Raw genomic sequence first — 6,729 nt, forward strand, 5'->3', positions numbered from 1 at the left:
TTCGCCTGTCTTGTATAATCTTGGAAATTACCTTTTTTTTTTTCCTTTCAAGTGTGCTACACAAACAAGCTAAAAAACAGATTCAAAAATAGGGTGCACACATGTCAATGCATGATTGGACTATTTGAAAAATAAAAACCACAAACGTACGATTGTTTGTTGTCAAGTCAGTCTGTTTCCTTTTTCTCTGTCTTTGAGCCTGGACAAATATCATTTTCCATTTTTCTTGGGCTAATTCTTGTTTTTGGCTAGAATAATGCTATTTAATACCAATCTAGGTGGTCATACTTGATAAGTTCAATTAAATGAATCATGTATTATTGCATTTAAATGAATTTGTCATTTAATGACACGTGGTTGTTACCAGTGGTATTGAATGACATTATTCTTTCGGTAATTATGCAAATTGGTGGACAGCATCTCTACGGGCACTGGGTAATTGCTGTGTGCTCGTATCTATGAGCATCATTTGCCATCAAATAATGAAGAGGCTCGATTTCAATAAAAGCCTGAGAGCAAGTTGTGTGTAACTACAATCATATATTCCGTTTATATAGACATATATGATTCGAAGGTTAGTTGATAATGAAAAGAAAGAAAGCAATAAAAGATAGTAGAGGATGATTCAACTGTGGCGGCGTCATTGGCGGTAACTTATGAATTCCTACTCTTTTTGTATGAGATAGGTATTATAATAGCTATTTGCATGAAATTATGCATGTTAGGATTACAATGCATAAATCTGGTTAAGAACATGCTATAATTTGTACTACGGCCGTTAAATTCAGGTTTTTTACTGAGGCTGCATCGTATGATTCTATTGTTCTAAAATGTGATGTGTTAATCTTTAAAAGACATATATTCATTTTAAACGCAAGGGTATTGTTTCTAGTAATTTCGTGTCCATTTCGCTTCATTCTTACTCGTTGGTATGATACTATTGTTCTAATATGTGATGTGTTGATCTTTAAATGACATAGATTCATTTTAAACGCATGGGTATCGTTTCTAGTAATTTCGTGTCCATTTCGCTTTATTCTCACTCGTATACACTTGAAAGTATTAAGGATAAAAGTTTTAACTACATTTGGATGTCACGGTATAAATAAAGTTCAAACTATAGTAAGTCACGCCATACATCTGTTTGGAAACTATACTACACTTAACATAAAAAAAAAAATTAAGAAAGGGCGTAGATAACAAGTGTAGTATGCAAAACATAACACTTTTAGTTGTATACAACTCATCTATGAAGTTTCAAACATTGTTTTACTAATTTTGAAGTAAAATCGAGATCCCGTAACCCAAAATGGTAACATAGCACGTGTAGACATTCATTGAGTACAACTTATCTACGATCTTCTAAACATTGTTTCACTAGTTTTGGATGGAATCAAAACCCCATGTCCAGAGTGTCATGTTATAGTTTTAAAAGTATGGGTGGCGTTTGTACAAATTTTGGATCCATTTTGCTTCATTCTTGTTCCTATCCACCTGAAAGTGAAATGACAAAAGTTTTAGCTACATCTGAACATCATGATTCACACAAAGTTCAAACTATAGTTAGTCACACCATAAATTCGATTGAAAACTATACTACACTTGACCAACAAAGAAAAACATAAGTAACAAGTATGCTATACAAAACATAACATGTATAGTCATTTAATATGTGCAACTCATCTATAATGTTCCAAACATTGTTTTACAAGTTTCATAATGAAATTGAGACCTTGTGAGCCAAAATGGAATGTGGTCATTTTAAATATATAGGTGATGTTTCTACTTTTTTCCGTGTCATTTTCGCTTCATTCTCACTTCTTCAACGTGTACAAGATATCTATGACATTCCAAATTAGTTTCAGAGTGAAATTGAGATCTCATGACCCAAAATGGCACGTAATCATTTTAAATGCATGGGAGCCACCTTTTCAAGTTGGGTGGATCGACAGAATCTGTCGATACAATTTGTTTAAAAATTGGCACTGCTGTTTCAACAAAATTGTTTCAATATTTGAAAAAAGCATTCATACAATAAAAAATAAAGCAACACAAACCAGCATCCATACACCTATTCTCTAACCATAAAAACCACCACTAGCTAGACAAAATCAGCATCAGCATCAGCATCAGCATCATATATCCTCCAACCACATAATTTAAAAACTATATAAAGAAAAACATTATGGATTGAAATGCATATAAAAAATTTGAACAATTGTCTTCTTCCTTCTACATTCAATCATATCATCATATATAGTTTCACGTCGTCTTTGATTAGTCCCAATGTAAGGCTCCAAGGAAGGCTTCTCACTAGATATCAACCCCATTATCAATAAGAACTCATACAATGAAAATCGTGCTCGCTTACCATCAATTGAAAACTATATCTCATTTCTTTTTTGGTCACAAGCATCCTCATTTCAAGTTAGTGGACTAGCTGGGTTGAAAATCGTATACAATTTATTCAATAGAATTTCTTGAAATAATATATCTTCAACATTTGTCGATGAATATTGTCTAACATCTTCGAAACATAATCAAGCTTCTGAAGGGAACACTTTTGTGAAGGTTTGACTTCAGTTCTATCTTTAACGGAAATCACATACTCCAAAAAAGTGTTCAATTTCTGCAATACAGTCCATATTCAAAACTGGATAAACAGCAATGTGACATTTTCAAAACTAGATAAACGGCAATGTGACATTTTCAAAACTAGATAAACGGCAAGGTGCCATTAGAGTGAATAAGAAGTTAATATATTTAAGACTTCAAGAAGAAATATACCAAAATAGAGAATCAGACATGCAGTGGATGTGACAAATTTGATTGACAGCATCCAACCAATGATATTGTTATTTGTGGCCTCTAACATTCAAGTATATGCACGAGCATACAAATGACAGAATAAAGAAGATTGTTAAGATTGTGCACTCAATGCATATTTGTACGTGTGTTCCAACTACTCAGGTACGAGCCAAAACCAGAATTTTGGCAATCTGATTGCCAAGTAAACAGATCAACAATTTTTTGAAATTTCAATTTTACATCTAATTATGAATATCTCAAATTATTTAGCACAACCTATGCATTAATTCTTTTAACTATGCCAACATCAATGAAACAAAATCTATACCACATATATGAACATCTTATGCAATAAAAAGTCATTATTTTTTTTTAAAAAAAATTTGGAAATTTCAATGGCAAATATAAAGGATGCATTTGATTTGTTATTTTCAAGTTTTCAGTTTTTAATTTTACAAAACACTAAAAATGTGTTTGATTTGGTATTTTTGAAAACAATGATAGATTTATAACATACAACTCAAAATGCATTTTTAACGTTTTGAGTGTTTTTAGTGAAAATTCTAAAAACACTCAAAACATAGAAAACAAGTGTTTAAATAAAATTTAAAAATTAAAAATTAAAAATTTTAAAAATAAAAATATAAAATTTTAACAAATAAAATTATAAAATAAAAATAAAAATCAAGAAAATAAAATTGATAAATTCTAAAAAGAAAAAAATTTGTAAAATAAATTCTAAAAAAATAATATTCTAAAAAATAAAAATAGAAGTTCTAAAGGAATAAAATTCTAAAAAATTTAAAAATAAATAAATAAATGAACGCAAATAAAAATATTTTTAGTACATGTCAATAATTTTTATTTTCATTTCGTATATATTTTAACTCAATTTATTATTTGGTTTTATTTTAATTTTGTAGCGAGGAAAAATATTATAAGGTTCACAAACTAAAATATATATACATTAGTTGATAATATATTAAATAAAATTATTTATTTTTATTGAATAATCAAATTTATTAAAATAAAATGTCATAAAATAATTTTTTGACATTTCAAACCAAACCCGTTTTCTAATTTTATGTTTTGAGAAATAAATTTTTAAGATGACAAATTAAACTCGTTTTTAGAAATCTTAAAACGGGCTTTCAAAACAGAAAATTAAAAATGGACTCTAAATTCTTCATTGAATTTCATGTACAAAATTTAAAGGAACATTGGCACTTGAGCATAGTATGGTGACTGGAGTTGTTGTTTCCATTATGATTATATAATTTCAAGATCAAGTATTCCACAACCATTGACAACAAAAATCAAAATATGAATCAATGAATTCTACAACCTACTTTTGAGTTCACTACCGCTTTCCTATTTCTATTATTCATACATTTTCACTTGAAAAAGACTGGGCCACAATAAAGGAATGTATCTAATTGTCCTAATAAGTCCAAAATCAAAGCAACGACAATCTTAATTTGGAGCCTTTCTAATAAAATAATTTTAAGTTACATGTAACAAAGTCATGACTTATACTTGTGTTCATGGATCGAAAAACTTGAAATCCTAATCTTCCTAAACCTTTATATCAATAAACTATAGAGAAACCCTAAAAGAAATTAACCAAATCACCCTGAACATGTCGAAAAGCCCATATTTTCTACAAAAATTCACAAAAACTCTTAGTGACAAAGGAAATTTGATGAAATATTTGACCCAAGGATAGACCACTGAGAAATTAGTTCTTTGAACGGGATGTTCGCAATGGTGGTTGTTTGCGGTGGTGTCTATTCCCATCCTGTGGTAGCGTTCGAAATGGGAGAATAATTACACACTAACCTAAATTAGAGGAACAAGATATGAAATAATAGAAAGAAATGACGAAGGAATTTGGGGCGGTGACGTTTGAAAAGGGAAGAAACAGTTGTAGCATTCGAGAGAGAAGAAAAGGGTTTTGGGTTGGAAGTGTTGAAAAAATAATTAGTTGCAGTAGTGTTCAGAACAATATAATGCAGAAATATAAAACTTAACTTCCGATCGAGTCTCGAGACAGCACGATGTCCTAAAGTAAAATTGCCCGTCGATAATTGTTGCGACCTCCGTGGACAAACACTCCCAGGATACAACGATCGTAAACCACTTGTGCAGCAAACATGAATGATTTTTCCAGAACTCTCAATTGTACTCTAGAATATATGTAAAAATTTGAGTATAAGAAATTCAGAATATGAAAAGGAGGATTGATCCAAGATGATTTTTATATTTCTTTTCTAAGTGTGTTTTTCCTAAAACGAGATATGGGTTTATATAGGCAAGATGGAAGTAACAGTCTCCACCATATTCAGAGAGTAATGCAGAATTTTAATGACTGAGTAGTGGGTATTTTAATGACTGTTAGTGGGTTGTTAAAAAACAAACGGTCAGAAAATACTGACTAGTTTTACCTACTAAATAATAATAAAAAAAATTATTTTAGTCAATGAAGCCCAAGGCGCCAAGACCCCAATCAAGATATTTTAATAATTGAGTGGGGAGTAACTCGAATCCCTGACGTCCCACACAAATATCACATTTCCCACAACTTTGGCACTTTATCTAATTTGATTATTTCTTTAACATTTTATATTTATACCATGAATATATAATAGGAAGGTTTCAATCAATTTGAGGAGGGGAAAGGGAAATTTTGTGCTGTTCAATGAGGGTAATTTAGGTAGTCTATTAGTTTTCATTTGGAATATTTATTTTAAACTTTTATTCTGGTCAAGATTAAAACTGCAAAGTGTTATTAAAGAGGCTATTTGATTCAATTTCCACTAAAAAAATTACATATCATGTAATCTGTAATTGTTTAAATTAAATATATACAAGTGACTTTGCGAATATATTTGTTTCTTTTTATACGACCCCTCAAGATGGAGCTCGTCATAGAGATTTCAATCCCGTTCTTGAAATTGAGAAATTGTGTGCACAAGAGAGGCTTTGTGAAGGCATATGCTAATTGATCCTCGGAAAAGACGTGCTAAATGTAGCATTCTGCTTTGAACTTATTCCCTTTTGAAAAGAAAGTCTATTGCGATGTGCTTCATCCGTATACGTAAAACTAGATTGGAGAAAAGATGGGAAGCATCGAGATTAACACAATATATGACGAGTGATTGAAGAACATGGACCCCAATTTCGGTAAGCAAAGAGCATATTTAGTGTAGTTCAAGTCTTCCACGAATGAAATTTATAATGATGAATTATTCTACAAGTACGTGACGGTTTATAACGTTATGTACATAATGCTCAAGTGACATTTTATCGTTGGCTGGTGAAAAAAATTTCACCAACCAATGATGAAATGCCACTTGGGCATTATCTACACCATGGTGTAAATTCTGATATACATGTAGCAAAACCCTATTAGGATAAGGATGTGGCTATGGTAGATCAATTCGAGGTGAATATGGTTGAGACTATGAAGTTGTCAATGCTAGAGATGGTGGATTCGGATATGATGGTGGTGTTGGGAATCTACTTATACATGCACATCGGAATTTAAAATAATTTTCGATTCCCACCAAGAATCACCTTTGTGTTTAGATAGAAATTGTGATAAGATTGTACCTTTTTCAGATCTGCAATCCTTTTGCTTTTCTTTTCGTTCCACAACCTTGATTCGCCACCACAGCTGTCCAATTGTCCAGCCTCCAATGATGATCCACACAGAGAATATGATTGCAGCCTCTAGGGTTTTCTCTTGTGCCAACAAGAATAATGAAAACCTCTTTGGACCTCAAACCCTAGTTATGTATTTATATAAACCCAAATAGGCTCGGCCCGGTCCGGTCCAATAATTAATTAATCCAATTAATTAAATCAAAAAAATAAATAACAAATCTAATTAATTAATTTATCCAACGATTGTTAAATTAA

The sequence above is a fragment of the Olea europaea genome, chromosome 10 (assembly GCF_002742605.1).
Source record: "Olea europaea var. sylvestris chromosome 10, O_europaea_v1, whole genome shotgun sequence".
NCBI lineage: Eukaryota > Viridiplantae > Streptophyta > Magnoliopsida > Lamiales > Oleaceae > Olea > Olea europaea.